The sequence below is a fragment of the Lissotriton helveticus genome, chromosome 11 (assembly GCF_964261635.1).
Source record: "Lissotriton helveticus chromosome 11, aLisHel1.1, whole genome shotgun sequence".
In the NCBI taxonomy this organism is placed as follows: Eukaryota; Metazoa; Chordata; class Amphibia; order Caudata; family Salamandridae; genus Lissotriton; species Lissotriton helveticus.
Window position 1 is genome coordinate 1133264290 of NC_136072.1, and position 18511 is coordinate 1133282800.

The following is an 18511-nucleotide window of genomic DNA, read 5'->3' on the forward strand; positions in this document are numbered from 1 at the left end:
AAACAACAAAGGGTCATTAACAAGGCAATAGTCTTTTGAAGACCTGTGAAGTAGGGGGGGGGCGTGTGTGTGCACAGGAAGCTGTTTTCGGCTGGGGTGTCACACAGGGGCGGGGGGGGGGAGGGGGGGACAACACTTGCATCACCCTCTCAGCCTGCCATTGCGCTCCATGCTTGTAAAAGGTAAGAAAAAAAACGTACATTTGTGTTTCAAATGTCCAATCCTGCAGCAGCACACTTCCAAAGCCCATACACGCCAGTAACCCGATTTGAAGCCCCATTCTCCCGATTTTAAAAAAAAAATCTCCCTCTTTGCTCTTCTGAAATGTTGGCATGTATGCACATGAGATGTTTTCTGCTACCAAACACAGGAATGGAATTTACAATATGACCTTGAATAAGGCATACCGTCACCAATACAGCCTCGTTACTAAAAAAAATTAGCCTGGAAAAGAGCACGTGTGTGGCGTAAACGTGCATGTGGACGGTTTGTGCTCCTGTTCCCCAAGCTTGGCCACAAGTCGGCGAACCAACGCTAAAACACTCACCCATGCCACTGCAGCACTTCCAAGGATAGACTTTGCAAGGGTGACACAGAGGAGGTAAGGTCAAAGGCACGAAAACGTACACAGCCGAGACAGGTCTTCACGTGAAAGGGACTCGCACGTCTACAAAGTATTCCCTATAAACAAATGGGGGAAACTGGGAGCGTGCAAACAAAATATGAAATACCATATATACACTCTAAACAAGTGTGTTTGAGAGCTGGGTATCCGATTGAGTTAAAAAGTGTGTAAACTTGGGTTTAAAAAGCGAAAAATCATAAAGCTGGAAAACAAACCAACATATAGCACTCGACAATGAAAACTATTCTTAGTAACATGCGGAACGTCCTCGCTACACCAGCCTCAAGAATCCGGAAATATTTCTAGCATGTAAACTGGTACAGGGCCACGAATGGCGTTACAATCTGATGACACATATGGCTAAAATAGAGGGACCCAGCATCCGCTTCACTGTATTTATTTACATCAGCCTCGTTTAGACGGGGTTTCCCTCTATTACCCCCCACCCTGCCCCAATCTAAAATGGCCGCAGCCCAGACTGTGGGTGGGCTTACGTCCACCAAGAAACTGGCCTCATTTCCTACCTGAGCACACTGCTCCATGCACTGTGCATCTCGCAGGGGTCTCTAGAGTGTCAGCTATGCCTGGAATGGCCTCTTAGGGCGAGGCAAAGAAATCCCTTCCTTTTCTCCTCAAAGGCCTTCTGCGCCCAACCCCCTCCCCTGTTTATTTTCTCGCCGACCCCGTGGGGAGCTAGGACAGCTGCTGGAAGCGACAGATCCTTTGCAGATTGCCAGGGTTGTGACCCCGAGGCCCCCTTTCCTCTCCGCCCTGAGAACTGACGAGTCAGTCAGGTTGGCGAAGGAGAAGCGTAAAAAGGGGGGTTGGGGGCACGGACCGCCTCTTCAGCTTTCGAGTCATGAATGAAACAGGAAAGGGTCCATGCAAAGGGAAAGCAACAATTACTTCATCCTGTGTGGTGAACTGCAGATGAGTAAGTGATTCTGGTTTACGATTAAAAAAATAGCCCAAGTATTGTCATGGACATAGAGCTCACATGTATAAACGACTCCTGTGCCATTTTGAGAAAAAAAACGTCCTTTGCTGTTAATATTCTATAGGTACGTCTGTGTGTTTGCAGTGCAAACATTGGCAGCGATCGATACTGTCACTGCAGCAGTGAGAATGCTGCCTATTAGTCAGCAGGGTGGGTGCCGAGGGGCACCCTGGACGCGCTCTGTTAATGAGGTCCCTGCTACATGCTTTCTCCCCTTGAAGTCGTCGCTGTAGCACAGAAGCGGCGGAGGTTCATCAACTGACTGCAGAGCTCATAATAACCTTTATTTTTCCAGGTTACTTGTATACTGGCAAACGAAGCTCGGAGTAAAACCTATGGTTATTGCATTTTCACTCCCAAATGAAAGTTCGCGCCCGATTGAAGCCTTGACTGTGGGAAGTGAATTGCAAATATGCAATTCTATCTTGTGTAAGTTGTAGAGCAGTTAGGGCGAGAGAACCAGACCCCTACCCACAGGTTTCGGCCCAGTAACGCTTCAGAGCAGATTGCCCAATGCATCGTGGAACGTTTTATTGGTATCTGGAGCATGGCCTGCAGGCTGTATCCACACAGAAAACGGCCAAATAAGGCTGTCCAGCTGGGTGTCATTGTGCCCACGGACTACGCCTGCTTTGTGACATGGTGAAAAGCTGTCTTGCACGAATCGGGCCCTGTCGTTTACCTGCTGCTACGTGGGCACTCTGCCGGTTGTGTGGCTTCTCACTTAACACAGGGGGGTGACATCAACACTGGCTTATGTGAGTTTAACGAACCAACGGTGCTTACAAACTATTTCAGGTGAAATCTGCAAGCAGTCGAATTTCCCCGTCATTATAAATTCTTCGACTCTGGCTACTGCAAATTATGCTTGCCACTCAAGCCCTTGTCTTGGCCCACCCATAGCTTTTGTAGTGGATTAAAGTAGAGTAACAAAAGTAAGACGTAACTCGGGTGTGAATACAAGACAAGGTGGACAATTCACAATAACTAATAAATAATTCCCACATGAAGGAAAAGGGGGGAAACATCGGAGAATGCTACTGTACACCAGCTCTGAGAAATCAAAGTGGTCTGCACCCAACCGAAGTAATCTAGAGCGAAATTGTAAAAACCGCGAAAAACGTGTCCGGCTCTGGGCACTTGCATTCTAGACCGTCATTCTTTGGAAGGTCTCGGTGGAAAAAGACATTACGGAAGAATAGGCACTTTTAGTCAAGAGAATGCACAGATTGAAGTATGTCACCTTTGAGGACTGTCTAGTGTGGGGCTTATCTGCATTGACTGTGATCTAATTATTCAGACCGTTTGCTTATTAGGAATGGTCATTCAAATAGGCAGGCAGCTGGCCCTAAACCACGCTAGGTGTCATGTACATGCAAGCACCACACCACCAACAAATCTGGAACAGTTGAAAGAAAAATGAATGTTAGTGGAGACGCACGAACCACTAGACTAGTGCAACCATTTTTAAATACGTTGATTCTTTTTGTTCAAGAACACGGTGTGTCTCAGAGTATAAAGCTATGAGTTTCACAGCAGTGGTAATTCATTTATTCTGCTATTACAAAACACACTTTCAGACGAAAGGTTTATACATCTAGTGCAGTTGTGCTTGGCACCAGCTTTAAAGGCTACAGTTCAAGATTCCCACATTAAAGTCTGGAGAACTGAGATATTGGAAAGGACTTGTGTAATTTGAACGTCTTCCTGCATCCGTTTGTCAGGCGGCCTTAATTAATGTTCACGTATAAGGGCCATGGGTAGATGAACAATACAGAATTGTCATACACACACACATATACCCTCCATACGTTTGAGGCAGCGGTTAAAGGTTTCAATATTTATTACTTTAAAAAAGACTACTTATCTCACAGCACATCAGTGGGTGGATAATTCAAGCTGGAAGCTGTTCCTAACACCAAAAGGGCACACTTATTTTTTTTATCAGTTATACGCTGTCTTCCTTGCAAGAGCTTAGGAGTCTTAAATTCTGAACCTGTACCATTATAATATGCACTTCACTGGTAGACATTTCACCAAAATTAAGACGTCCTATAGCAAATATGTCGCTCTCAGATATGGTGTAGTTCTTTCATACAAGTTGGAGTAAGGGAAGCCAGTTATTTGTCAGTGATATTGTAGAGGAAAGGGGTAATAACTGAACGAGTTAAGCAGTAAGCAGCATTCTGGGCTGATTAGAAGTGGAAAGGTTAAGGATTTCCTAAGTTGCATCCTTCAGAAACTGCAAGGTTCTTCTTTTTTAACTTGGGGTGTCTATCAACAACAGTTACTCATGCACAACTGGTAACCCGGCTCAATGAAATATGGCAAATCAGGTCAAAAGTGGCTGGTCTACTAATGGTAGAAGGCTTTATACAAACATAAACTACAATTTTGTACAGTTTTATGTTTACAAACGACTACCATATAATGTGGGAATATTTGCAATGGAACATTTCCACTTCATTTAAAGTATATCTTATTTTCCTTGATCTCAGGAGTTGTTCTCACCTTACTTCAGTAGGTGACCTGGCCTCGTCCTGCATTACCTCTAGTGAGAAGATGACCACCTTGAAGATATCTACAGCAATCTATGAAATATGATATGAAAGGATGACCATCTTCACCTCATAAATCCCCTATTGAAGTATTACATTACTGTTCCAATCTGAAGTTTTGTGTCATGTATGAAATTGTATGATAAAAGGTAGGTTATTCGAAACTTTCAGAGAAGTATGGGAAATAAAATAGCACACCCCTTATAACAAATTACTTATCTATTACACGGGATGCATTTTTTAATTGCTAAATAAAAAATAAACTATTTCTCAATTGTCTGTTCATGATTAAAGATTGTCAACTATAAACTGATTGCATACTTTCAATCTTTTTGTCTTCAAGATTCACCATTATTTGCTCCAATATCAACTCTGGACTAACCAAGTAAAATCTTATTGTGGGACCTAACTAATGTATACTATATAATCTCATTGCTTTTTTTCAGGGACAGTTTACTGCTGCCTTTGTGGCATACCTGAGTTTCATCCTAGCTGTGTCACAGTATCTGATTTTCATTTGTCTGCAATAGGCTCTTTCGCACCAATTAACTCAGTATTTATGTCGGTATCTTTACAGGTGACTGCATTTGCAACAGCTCACTTACATCACCAGCACTACTGTTTTCATCAGTCACTACTGGGGGAGAGTGACTGAATGGGTAAGTTTATTTTTAAGGTCAAAACATTGAATTAAATCCCACCTAAAGGATCTGCTGGTTTCACTGGAAAGGACAATCCCACCCTGCAACCAGTGACCTCCATTAGGAGTGAATGTATTATTTTATTCGCACAAATACTTAAAATCATTGCAAAGTTGCAGTACGATATCTAAATGATTGTATAAATACGTATCTCACACAATTATAATACATATATCAAATCGTATATAAAAATTAAAAATTTCATTTGCACACCGGTCGCAGACCATTTGTAAAAGTGGGTATTACCCTAAAATACATTGGTTAAAAATTACGTTTGGAAAGGCCCCTGTTCCTTCTATGTTCTTGAGGGGGGGGGGGGGGGGGGGGGGAGAGTCACTTAATGCATTGAGGTTTTGCAGGGACCATGCAGTCCTTTTCTGGACGGGATCCTCACCGTTTGTCTCCCTCTGTTGCTACAGGAGTCTCAACAATTGGGAGTGTCTTTTCTCAAAAGCAGTCCTTCAGCTTAAATCTGAGTCACCGATGTAGTTGGTTTGGGAGTCACCAATACAGGTATGTCTGTGTTTTCCCAACACAAACATTATCATAAAAGCCCTACGTAAACAAAGGTCAACAACAGAGCTAGTCAGTTTTGCATTGGCGAGTTACAGATAGTACCTTCCAGAGTTGGGCAAGTTCCAAGGTGTTTCTTGAGAAGGTAGCTTTGTTCTTTACAATAGGGTTACTTGGAACGCGCTCATTTATATTAGTACAATTCATTTTGTTTGGGGGCAGGTTCATCTAAATAGGCTTCCGAAATGAAAAGTTGCTTGAACAATGGACTGTCGTGTGTGTGTGTATATATAAATTAGAACTTCTCAGTAAGCTGGAGTTTGCTACCTCTGATCCTTTAGCTATCCCTGCATATGACAATTCCTTAACCATTTTATAAGGCAGTGTATGTAGGCAAAGGCATTTCTGGCTAGAGGGTAAAAATATTAAGTAGCTCCCTATTAATAATCTCTTAAAATACATTGCAGATACAGCTCTGAAACCTGTAATTTGGCAACCATGAACCAGTGTGTCAACGCTGTAAGGCCTTCTATCCAGTAGAATAAAGGCACCCTTGGTCTGTGAAGCAGGGTATGCTCGAAAACCCAAGGGCCACCCCAAAAAAAGGCCAAGATCCTCTTGTAATAAATTATTAAATATGTTCACTCTAGTTTTAGAATATGTAAGGCGTAAATATTAGCAACTAACAACAAAAGAAGGTGACCAGGTCATGGGTGGTGTGTCAACATAATGATACCAAAGGATAATGGGGAAGTGCGTGCCAAAGAGTTGAAAGAGTCACTAATGGCCAAAAGAATTCCCATCTGACCACCCTCTTGGCGGAATTTCATCATCTGGGAATTTGTAGATCGACTCAGGCACCGTCCAAACCATAAGGTAGCGGTGCGGAGGTAACTGTCGATACATTGGCCATATTAGCGCTCAAAGAAATCATACTAGTGAAGTGCAGTGCTTAGATAACGATGTGTAAATAAAATTGGCTACCTAGAACAACAGGGAATATTTAGTATAAGATGTCTAGGTGTCAGAACAATAAAAACCCGCCTAGTCGTCAAATCATGGGACAACGTCATGGCGATGTGAGATGGTCAACATGTTTCAGCCGGTTTCAGCAAAGCGAGCGGAAGGTCACCTCCACTTCCGCTCGATGTGAGCGCGGGGTACCGACGGACAGAGCGGGGCCTCAGTTTTCCCGAGCGGTTGCCGGGCGAGGTGAGGCCAGCACCCACACAATGCTGGGGAGAAGAACTCTTACTGTCTCCAACAGACATTGGGGATCCAAGGACCCGGTAGATATAATAGTATCCAGATAGTAACTTCATACTTTACGCTTATACATTCTTGTGTGTCTATGTGTAATTTTTTTGCAGTAGCAGTTTGCCAATTTAGGTCCTGACGAAAGCCGGAGTAATGCTCAAACCGGCTGAAACATGTTGACCATCTCACATCGCCATGACGTTGTCCCATGATTTGACGACTAGGCGGGTTTTTATTGTTCTGACACCTAGACATCTTATACTAAATATTCCCTGTTGTTCTAGGTAGCCAATTTTATTTACACATCGTTATCTAAGCACTGCACTTCACTAGTATGATTTCTTTGAGCGCTAATATGGCCAATGTATCGACAGTTACCTCCGCACCGCTACCTTATGGTTTGGACGGTGCCTGAGTCGATCTACAAATTCCCAGATGATGAAATTCCGCCAAGAGGGTGGTCAGATGGGAATTCTTTTGGCCATTAGTGACTCTTTCAACTCTTTGGCACGCACTTCCCCATTATCCTTTGGTATCATTATGTTGACACACCACCCATGACCTGGTCACCTTCTTTTGTTGTTAGTTTATGAGTAGGGGCATAAGGTGACAGGTCGTTAAATAACACCCCTTGACCCTCCACATACCTGTTTTGTTGAAGTAAATATTAGCAAACCATGTCCGGTTACTAAATCAGCATATGAAAGAAATTGTACAGGTCTTGCCTCATTTGGTAAGCTATTGAAAAGCGAGAACAATTGATAATTCAATTGCATGAGATAAACCAGACTTTTGCTGAATAAAGTGAGGAAAAAGTGTCATTTAGTGAAACTAGATAACAAAAACCTATTACTATTCAGGAGGAAGCTACTAATAGGTGAAAAACGCCCAACCTGTTTTAGAATGGGCATTCCAGACTATAAAGTAAGTACAGATTTTAGGGAGCACCAAGGCAAAATATGTTGACGCCAGTGTAGTTCTGGAGCTGGAAGAAACAAACTCTCTTGGCAGATGTTGAGGAGATTTGAACAGGGATGCCTGATCTGGCAACCACAGAAATGCTGAGATGGCAGAAAAAGCTTTTTAAAGGTGCCCAAAGCAGAGCCCTGCTGGGCAAGAGAAACAAACAAATATCTGAGAGAGGGGAGCACCATGTCACAAACTTGCTTCAACGGCAGGTGTACACCATCTTAAGGGGGTGCCTAGCTGCCAAGGTAACATTGCAGACTTCGGTCAGAAGGTAGAAAGCTGTCAACAGTTGGTGCTCAATCTCCACTCATAACCGTGTAGCGGTGTACGGTTCGGGTAGAGAACTCTTCCCTGTTGCTGTGACAGAAGATGGCCTGGAAGGGGCAGATTGATCGGAGGACGGATGGCTATGCTCAACCGCTCGTGGGATACCAAACTCTCGGAGCAGTCTGGAGCCACAAGGCTCTCCCCACTGCTAAAAGAGACCTTGCACCACTTCTGGATGGAGATGCAATTCATGATCCTTTCAGGAACTGGTTGAGTTTGTCACCCCTGGTGTTCGAAGAGCCTGCCAGGTGTTAAACCACCAGGGATATGTCCATGACCCCACCCTGCACTGCCTGTAGCAGTACCACATGGCAGTGGTATTGTCCATAAACACCTACACTAACTAGCCTTCCCTTTATGGAGTGCAGAAAGGCTTTCAATGCCAGCTGTATCACTCAAAGCTCCAGCAGGTTGATGTAGGGCCCGGATTCTGGCAGAGGCTTCTGATCTCCACATTATGCAGATGGTTACCTCATCCCAGGAGTGATGCATCTGTTTCTGCTGTAAGATCTGGTCAGGGAGAGGGGTCTGCTGCTGACCCAAACTTGGTCCATTAACGACGGTAGATCTTTTGCAATGCCCTCCAGGATCTGAAATGGCAGATAGAGGCTGAAAAATCGGTATTGTAGCCTGAATATCCTGGACTCGCTGTTTAGGAGAATAAGCCGAATTGCACCGGTCCAGAAGAACAAGTTACTTACCTTCGGTAATGCTTTTTCTGGTGGATACAGTATCTGCCTGTGGATTCCTCACCTTATGAATATCCCCTGTGCCAGCATTCCGCAGAATTTTCCCCCAGCTCTCCACACCGATTAGGACGTCACAATGCCACGGCTCTGCTCGTGACTCCGCATGACATCACCAGAGCCATAAGAGAGCCTCGTCGGCGCCATGACGTCAGTTCCACCCATTTTTTCATGCCTCCGAGGCGAACAGATGGACCGACAACAGATTCAAAGAATACACCGTACACAATATTCAAACAAATACACATAGTGTAAAATCAAAAAGGAAAGCCCAAGAATAAAATCATTTCCTATAAATGTACCAGATAGAAGATACCATGTAAAACAACATGTCAAACAAAGTAACGTTTAGGGTATACAAGGGTGGACAACGGGAAGGATGGCAGGTCAGTGAGGAATCCACAGGCAGATACTGTATCCACCAGAAAAAGTGTTACCAAAGGTAAGTAACGTTTTCTTCTGTTGGATACATCTGCCTGTGGATTCCTCACCTTATAAATAGATTACCACAGCAGTCCCACTCCCGGAGGAGGGTGTCCACCCTTCTATACCAAAAAGTCCTGCAGGTGAGAGCGCCCAAAGTGGCCCTCCCTCCCTCATTTCGGAGTCCAAGCAATAATGCTTTGCGAAAGTGAGGAGGGAAGCCCAAGTCGCTGCCTTACAAATGTCCACTACAGGTACACCTCTGGCCAAAGCAGAAGTTGACGACTTGGTTCTGGTAGAATGAGCCCTAATACCTTCAAGAGGCTCCTTACCAGCAAGGGCGTAGCAGATCTTGATGCACAAGATGATCCACCTGGATAGAGTGCGCTTGTGCACAGCCTTGCCCCTCATGCATCCAACGTAGCCCACAAAGAGCTGATCGTCCACTTGCAAGTCCTCAGTCCTGTCCAAATAAAAGCTCACTGCTCTTTTAGGATCTAGGCGGTGAAGTCTCATCCTCCTTTGAAGGGGGAGGATAGAACACGGAGAGTAATGGACTGCCATAGATGGAAGGGAGTAACCACCGTAGGCAGAAAAGCAGCTCTGGCCCATAGGACCATTGTTTCAGCATGTGGTTAAAAACTGGGTTTTGAACTGAGTGCCTGCAGCTCACTTCACCCTCTTTGCTTGAGGTAATAGCCACAGGAAATACCGTTTTAAAAGACAAAAGCTTCAAAAGACAACCATGTAAGGGTTCAAACGGGGAACCCATTAAGAAAGTTGAAACAAGATTCAAATCCCATTGTGGCATAACAAAAGGTGTAGGTGGAAACCTATTAGTAAGGCCCTTAATAAACCTCAAAACAATGGGAGATTTAAATAAAGACGGCTGATCCGGCAAACAAAGAAATGCAGATAAAGCCAATAAATATCCCTTAACAGTGGCCACAGCACAACCCGGCTGAGCCAAGAAAAGTGAAAACTGAAGAACATCTGACAAGTGTCCGCGGGTGAGCCAAGAAAAGTGAAAACAGAAGAACATCTGACAAGTGTCCGCGGGTCTAGTGAGAACGCCCTAAAGAGAGCTAATGAGCACCGACAGAAGGAAGTGAATAGCTCCTACTCAAACATGGCAAAAGTCCTCTTAAAGAGGACAGAAACCCATCACCCACCAAAGTGGCATGCTTCATCATCTGGGATCTCCTCTTGGTTGCAGAACCTAGTGCGAGCAAGGGCTACAACCCCCTCACTGTGACCTCCGGTGGTAGCTACTGACAAGTCCAGGGTACCGACGCAGAGAGCGGTGCCTCACGCCCTGAGCTGTTGCCAGGTGAGATGCACTTACAGGTGACCACAACCACCCTGTAGATTCTTCGACAAGGAGACCACAGGTGTATGTAGGTTGTATTGCTCTAATCACCAATACTTTTGGTTTATTTATGTAGTTCTACAGTAGCGACATACACCTAGGTCCTGAAGAAGGGCGCAATCTGAACTAGATCACCATGGCTGAAACATGTAGACCCCTAGCTTACCCCAGCGCGCTAAAAGAAAAAATTCAGACCACGCTTGCCCTGTATTTTAATCTTGCCACCAAGAGATAACCATTAAACTTTTTTCTCTCTTGGTAGCCAATTTTAACATCTTACACACCACCACATTTTTTGCACTGCAACCTTCACCACGTATATCTTAATGCTTCACACTAAACGGATTTTAGGAGGTCCTATCCACTGACTCTTAAAAACATCCCTGTGCTCCTCCGTCAGTGAGGTGGTTGTAGCCCTTGGTCACACTAGATTTTGCAACCTAGAGGAGATCCCAGATGATGAAGCATGCCACTTTCGGTGTGTGATGGGATTCCGTCCTCTTAAAGAGGACTTTTGCCATGTTTGAGTAGGAGCTATTCACTTGAACTGTCAGTGCTCATGATCTCTCTTTGGGGAGTTCTCACTAGACCCGTAGATTCTTTTGTTTGAAATGTAAATGCTCTAGGGATTTAATCCACGCCGGTCTCTAAACCATTCCCTAAGACCCTTTACGCAACATAGTGTATCGTTTTTCCATCTGACAAGTGTGCCTTTAAAGGATCAATGGATCTCTCTCCATACCATTTAACCAATCTAGACCTTCTATAAGAGTAAATTGACTTACTGGAGTGTCTCCTGGCCGATAAGATAACATCCACCACATCCGGCCGGGAGAGCAGGAACTCAGTTTGCCCCGTTCAATCTCCAGGCATGAAGGTGCAGGCTTTGGAGGTGGGGTGTAGAACCTGCGACTGCAAGAGGTCTCCCGTGAAAGGGAGACTGAGTGGAGGGTGCGACGAGATTAAGTAGATCTGTGTACCACACCCTTCTTGGCCGATCCGGGGCGATCAATATAACTTGGGCCCGGTCTTGGCGACGCGTAAAGGAGCAGCGAGCTCCAATCCAACTGACACGCGTCCCCCAGCGCCTCCTGCATCGGATACTGAAGACTGCAGAACAACGGGCAATGCGCGTTCTCGTGAGTGGCAAACAGGCCCAACCAAGAAGACCCCCACATCTGAAAGATGTGATGGACCACCTCCGGATGAAGCGGCCACTCGTGATCGGCCGAGTACTGCCGACAGACTGTCCGCACGAACATTCAGCACCCCGGCTAGATGATTTGCAAAAACACAAATATGATGGCCCTTAGCCCATGACCAGAGTCGCAGAGCTTCTTGATAGGACCCTACACCTCCCTATTTGTTGATGTACGGTAGTGTTGTCAGTCAGGACCTGAACCGACAGTCCGCGAAGGGAAGGGATTAATACCTTCAGTGCCAAATGAATCGCCCACAATTCCAGAAGGTTGATGTGAAACAACCTTACCCCTGCAGACCAAAGACCCTTGACCTCCAGATCCCCCAGATGAGCACCCCACCCCAGAGTAGAGGCATCCATGATCACTGTGGCCACCGGTGGAGGAGGTTGAAAGGGCTTTCCTTGACACAGGTTGCCCTGCACACTCCACCAAGTCAGTTCCGCTGCAGCATCTCTGGAGATCCTTACTGACTCCCTCAGATCTCCGTTGTGTTGATACCACTGCTTGCGGAGGCACCACTTTAGTGCCCTCATGTGTCAGCGTGCACGACTGACGCACAGTATGCAGGATGCAAACAGACCGAGCAGGCGAAGGACCTACATAACCAGAACAACCGCTCCATGGTAAAACAAAGGAATCATCTTCTGAATGTTAAATTCTTTGTGGAGGTGGAAAAGCTTGACATACAGTGGTATCCAGTGCCGCCCTATGAACAAGTTGCGCTGAGAGGGCACCAGGTGAACTTTGGGCACATTTATTGAAAAGCCCAAGCTAAACAACGGCTGACTTGTTAAATCGCAGATGATGAAGCACCATCTCTGGCAACGCTTTAAGTAGCCAGTCGTCCAGATAAGACAAATCGGAATTCCTGACCTCTCGAGATGAGCTCCTACCACTGCCATTACCTTCATGAAGACTCGAGGTGCAGTAGTAAGTCCAAACGGAAGGACCGCAAACTGGTAGTGCTGTGACCCTACCGTAAAACGGAGATACTACCTGTGCGACTTCAGGATGGGGATGTGAAAATACGCATCCTGCAAATCGATCGACACCATCCAGTCCTCTTGCTAAAGCGCTTCTGTAGAAGAAGTAAATAGTCCTCCAAATGAAAACCTTGGCATGTAGGAGGAAATTCCTGAAAGGGAAGGGCGCACCCATTCTCTACAAGGTTTAAAACCCGAAGGTCTGACGTGATCGATTTCCAACCCTGTAGAAAGTGAGACAACCGACCTCCTACAGGACCCACATGATCCAGGATGGGGGATCTAGGGCTGCTTTCCCGCGTTACAAGGGGGAGCAAGGAGAGTTAGAGGAGGAGGGATTGCGAGTACAACCACGTTGGCGACTTCTGACTTTCCCTATATATGACTTGTAGAGCGGATTTTGCTGCTGCTGGTGAGGTTGTCGCAAGCCACAAAAGGAAGACCTTCCAAATTCACAATATTTTTATATCCAAACCCCCTTCACTGGGTTTGCAATCCCACGTATTTCGCCGTAGCTCTGCTATCCTTAAACCTTTTGAAGTGCAGAATCAGCCTTCCCACAGAAAAGCTTTCAACCATCAAAGGGAAAATCAAGAAGGGTAGCCTGAACGTCCGGGGAAAATCCAGAGGACCTGAGCCAAGCTTGTCTCCTGGTTACTATGGAGGAACCCATAACTCTAGCCACCAAATCAGCGGTATCAAGGCCAGATTGAATAACCTGTCTAGCTGCAGCTTAAGCATCTGACAGAACTTCCATAAAATTTCCACGCTCCTCATCAGGCAACTTCGGTGCCAATTGCTTTGCCGAATCCATCAAAGCATGTATATAACGGCCCAACAAACAGGTAGCATTGGTAGATTTAAGAGCCATGCTAGATGAAGAAAATACCTTTTTAGCCAACTGCTCCAGTTTTTTAGAGTCCCTGTCGGCCGGAGCCTGAGGAAAAGCGCCTGCAGATTGTTTAGAACAGGACGCCTGTACCACCAAACTTTCCGGAGACGGATGAGAAGAAAGAAAAAGTGGATCTCCTGGAGCAGTCCTATATCTTCGAGCTACAGACACAGCAGGAGAAGAGAGTGGTTTACGCCACACTTCGAGGATAGGCTCCGTTAAGGCTTCATTAAATGGCAACAAGGGCTCAACTATTGAAGAAGGTTAATGTAAGACTTCTGTGAACAAATTTGGCCTATACTCCGCAGTAGGTAATTGTAAGTCCAAAAGCCCCGCAGCCTTTCTTATGACAGTATGATAAGGAGCTACCTCTTGAGGTGGAGAAGCCCTTGTGGAAGAAAGCTCCCACTCAGGGGAGACGGCCAATCCACTTGCCTCCTGAATACCTTCAAAATCATCCACTGATTCATCAATTTCACCCTCTTCAAACTCCTGCCTCTGATACTGCTCTTCCTCCAGCAGTCTCTGTGCCTCTCTCCTTGAGCTTAATCTTGGTTGCTGCATCGGCGGCGCCAGCGTCAAAGGAGGATCCGAAGATGGAATCTGTGCCGTACGAGGCAGAGAGGAAGGCCCACCAAACACCGCCATAAACAGCGTCTAAACCCTCAGAGTCGGACAATGACATGACGCCGCCGTCTGCATTAAAGGCATGAAGGGTGCCTGGGCATACTGGGGAGGCATGCCCAAGTTGAAGGCCAGGTGACCCAAAGGTGCTCCGGAAGGAAATGCTGCCTTAGCAAATACTCCATACATTGCATTTAAAAACATGTCGGATTCGAGCCAGCATCCACACGAGGAACATCCGGCGTCGGAACAACCGGAGCCACAGGATCAATCTCTTGCACAGGAGAAGGAGCATCCAGGACTGGCAATCCCTCAGATTCCGGCGAACCCCTCGGCGCTGGAGACTGCGCCGGAGTGCCTTTTTTGAAGACAGAGATCTCCCCGGAGTCACTTGAGGAGAAGGCGTAGGGGACACAAGTTCTTTCTGACGATGTTGAGGAGCCTGAATTAATCAAAAGGGAATGGACACTGGTGTCTACTAAACCTTCGGTTAGTCTTTGAAAACCCTCATAGACAACCTGATTTAGTCGATGCGGTATATCTTTTATCCGCCCCGTCAGGTGTCATGGCATATTCATAGGGTAGTCAAGTAACGTGCGGTATGCCTGCCTCACCCGAGGCTACCTCTGGTCCAGGTAGAAGTGTCCAGAAATAATGGGAAGGGAAAAAATATAAAAAACTGTGTGTCACCAAAAGAGAATTTTTAATGAAAAGGTTGACACTGTTGTTAAAAGATTCGATATATATATATGTAATCAGGCAACTAGGTTACCATATATCTATATATATATGGATGCGTCAACATGTTTCAGCTCTATGAGCCCAGCCGGGTCGGTAGAGCTTTCGCCAGGACAAAAAGACAAAAATACATACACAGAAGGTACTTACACAACTTGGGTAGGTTCCTATAGCTATTATGGAATTTCTTATATAGTCACCTTAATAGGCGTTCTTAGAGGCTTCTACAGGAGTGAAGAGTCACTAGGAGTGGTCTTTGCCACGAGGACCAGCTTTCAGTCCCTGTGCTGACTCTGCCCCTGGTTGAGGAGCCAGCAAAGGTGACCTCGAAGCCTTACCCTTCGACGAACTGCGCCGAGATCTATGTCTCCTCTTCATCTTGTGTTTCTTTGACGAATGCGAAGCCAACAACTTCGACTTAAGCTCTTTTACGCCCTCTTCGACGTCGCCATAAACAGTTTAGCCTCCCATTCTTTAAGAGCCTTTGTTTCGGGTTCATCTTCCTGCAACTGGAACAGTCCTCCACGTTGTGATCCGACGACAAACACCATAGGCAATCTTCATGGGGGTTAGTGATGGACATGTGACCCCCCACACTCCCTACAGGGCTTGAACCCAGACTTCCTTGAAGACGACATCCTAACAGCAACAGTTAAAGATGGAGGTAACAACAAAGTAACTCGACAAGTATGAAGCGAGCTAGAAAACAGTTACACGTTGATGGTGCGGAAAACAGGGAACTGGCGTAATCACGCCGACGAGGCTCTCTTATCGCGCTGGTGTCGTCCTCGTCGGCGTGGAGAGCTGGGGAAAAATTCAGTGGAATGCTGGCGCAGGGGATATTCATAAGATAAGGAATCCACAGGCAAATGTATCCATCAGAACAGCTCTGATGAAGGAAAGCGTTTGAGAGGGAGTTGGCACGCTGATAATGAACCTCAGCAAGTGTAGGAGGTCTGCCGTAGTCTGGAGGTGGTAGACGAATGCCTGAGATCAGCCATCCTTTAACAGCCAATCGAGATGGAGGAAGATGGGTACCCATGATCTCCGCAGCAACTACCACCACCATAACCTTGATGAATACCTAAGGGGAGCTAGGCCAAAAGGAAGAATGGCAAACAAAGTGCTTGTGGCCCATCATGAACCGCAGGTCGGTAGGATGGGAATGTGGAAGTATTCGCCCAGCAAGTCTAACCCTATCGTTCAGTTCCTCAGCTCAAAGGCAAATAGAACTTGAGCGAGTGTGAGCATTTTGAATTCCTCTATTTTCAGGAAGGAATTGAGAGGGTGCAGGTCTAGAATAGGACAAAGTCCTCTGTCCTTCTTGGGCACCAGAAACTAGTGTGAATTAGCAGCCACAAACTACTTCTGATGTTGGCACCCTCTAAGGCCAAGAGAGCCACCACTTCCTGATGAAGTAAGGAGAGGTGGTCCTCCGTCAGTCTGTCACAAGTGGGTGGAGGGGGGTCATCAACGGGTGGGAGAAGCCCCTTTGGACAAACTGGAGAACTCAGCGGTCAGATGTTATCGACCTCCAAATGTGCAGGTGGTGGTGTATCCTGCCTCCACTGATTGCCCATGTTGGTCTGAGGGCAAGCTAAAGAGGCTTGGAGGCTGCAGCTGATGGGCCTGCTTGTTTTGACCAGGTCCATAAATTCATTGTGTGAGATGTGTTGGAAGGAACTGAGAGGCTGGGTTAGAGTATTCTTGGATTGTTGTTTGTAGAGGGGTTAGTGCTGGTGTTTTGTTTCTGTTTTAAGTACGAGTCCAACGTGTCTGCTTTGTCTGTGTAATGATTTGCCAGTTAGTCTGTGAAATCTTGAGTAACAGGAAGAGTTCCTTCTAGGCAGTTTGGTTTGCAAAATTCATTGAGTATTTTATAGAATTCTTTATTTGCACATTTAGCATTTTGAATTCTGTCTGAATAGTACATTTTCTCAGCATTTTTGATAGCTGATTTGTATAATGTTAATTTTCTGTAGGTAAAGTTTGTCTTGTTTGGAGTTTGTTTTGAGCCAGGTACGTTGCAGCTTCCTAATTTGTTCTTTTATGTCTTTTATTTCTAACTTTCTCCAAGGCACTTTTTTCTTTTGTTCTGTTGTGTGATTTTGAGTGGTATCAGGATGTCATTAGCTTCCTGTAGCCACTCATATAGATTTTGAACTGAAGTTATTGTTTCTAGATCTCGACCCGGTGTTAGTTGGGTTTCCAAGTGTTCCAAATTCAGTTTGTTCCACGGCCGATAGATGGATGGATGTAGGCTAGTTTTAGGTGAGTCTCTTAGTGTTGTTTTATGTTGGAAAGCAAGCAAGTGGTGGTCTGACCATATGACTGGAGTTATAGTCTGAAGGGTAAGTAGTTCAGTATTAGCAAAATGACATCTAGGATATGTCCTTCGATGTGTGTGGGTTTGTGGACAATCTGATGCAGGTTCAGTGCGTCTAGGCCAGTGATTGTTTTTGGATAGGTCATATTGGGTTTGGCAAACAAAATGTTGAGGTCACCCAGAATGCATAAGTTGGAATGTATTGTTATCAGGTTTGAAACTGTGTCTAGAAGTGCGTCTGGGAATGTCGCCTTGCTAGGTGAAGGTCTGTAAAGGAGCAGTTACAGGATGAAGACTATGTAGTATTGCATCTTTTAGAAGAGCCTCACAATTCTTTATGGAGATGTCATCAACTTTAGTGATCTGTAATGTTTGCCTGAATACAACAGCTAGACCACCTCCTTTTTTGCCTATATGATTTTGGTTGATAGTTTGATAGCCTAGAGGAATGGCTTCATGCAGGACTGGAGCCATATTATCTCCCAACCATGATTCAGTTATGAATAGTATGTCTGGTTTTGCATCTGTGCGAAGGTCGTAGATGTGATGTTTGTTTTTAGAGAGGGATCGAGCATTTATTAGTAGACCGTTTAGAGAATGGCATTTGGTGACAATGAGACTTTGTTTTGTGGAAGAGTGATCAGTATTGTATGGGTTTGTAGCAAGTGTGTTTTTAGTGCTGGTGGCATTAGCAGTATTAGGATAGCAATCATGTACCTGTTCGGTATCATGTTCCTCATCTAGCATGCTAAGAAGGCATTTTGGTGGGTCTGTGTGTGTATGTGGTGGAGATGGTGTTTGAGAGTGAGTTGGTGTGCTGTGTTGTTTTTGTGCTGTAACATGGCTCAGCATTTCTGGAGTGGAATGGTCAAGCAAAACCACAGAGCACCACCTACCATAACACAGTGGTACTGCAGAAAAGTTTCCGGATCCAGTCTTGACGCCTAGAGAGATTCAAATGGTGAAGAAGCTGGGCTAGATGGTCCCTACTAGAAAGAGCATTACCAAAGGTAAGTAACTTGATCTTCCCTCAACTCGGGAAATTTTCTTTAACAGTCAATAGCACTGAATACAGTAAAACAACCCATCCACTAAGAAAGGAGTAAACAGGAAGAAAGCAGTGCTCTACCGTAATATGTTCCTCAAGCAAGTCTGAAGTACTCGACCAACCTTCCAAAAGTCTGATTCACAATAATGTTTTGTAAATATGTGAGTAAACGTGTATATGCCTGTGTTGCAGGTTTCCAAACTGTGGATGTTC

The 18511-nt window shown here is 45.4% G+C and overlaps 2 long non-coding RNA genes across 6 annotated transcripts in view; one reads left to right on the forward strand and one right to left on the reverse strand.

Moving 5' to 3' along the window:
• LOC144792715 (uncharacterized) overlaps nt 1-18511 on the reverse strand; it is a 493208-nt gene that overhangs the window by 154281 nt on the left and 320416 nt on the right. For 3 of the 4 annotated variants that reach the window (XR_013602611.1, XR_013602614.1, XR_013602610.1), the window contains one exon: nt 4134-4213. The exons of the other annotated variant lie outside the window; for it this stretch is intronic. This is a non-coding gene — a long non-coding RNA (uncharacterized LOC144792715). The remainder of the gene's footprint in view (nt 1-4133; nt 4214-18511) is intronic. 4 annotated transcript variants of the gene reach the window in all.
• The window catches only part of LOC144792714 (uncharacterized), a 37288-nt gene that overhangs the window by 15885 nt on the left and 2892 nt on the right, over nt 1-18511 (forward strand). Inside the window, exons 2-3 of one of the 2 annotated variants that reach the window (XR_013602609.1) lie at nt 4121-4839; nt 5301-5394. This is a non-coding gene — a long non-coding RNA (uncharacterized LOC144792714). Of the gene's footprint in view, nt 1-424; nt 4840-5300; nt 5395-18511 lie in introns of those variants that run through there. The other variant, XR_013602608.1, reaches the window with a different exon arrangement.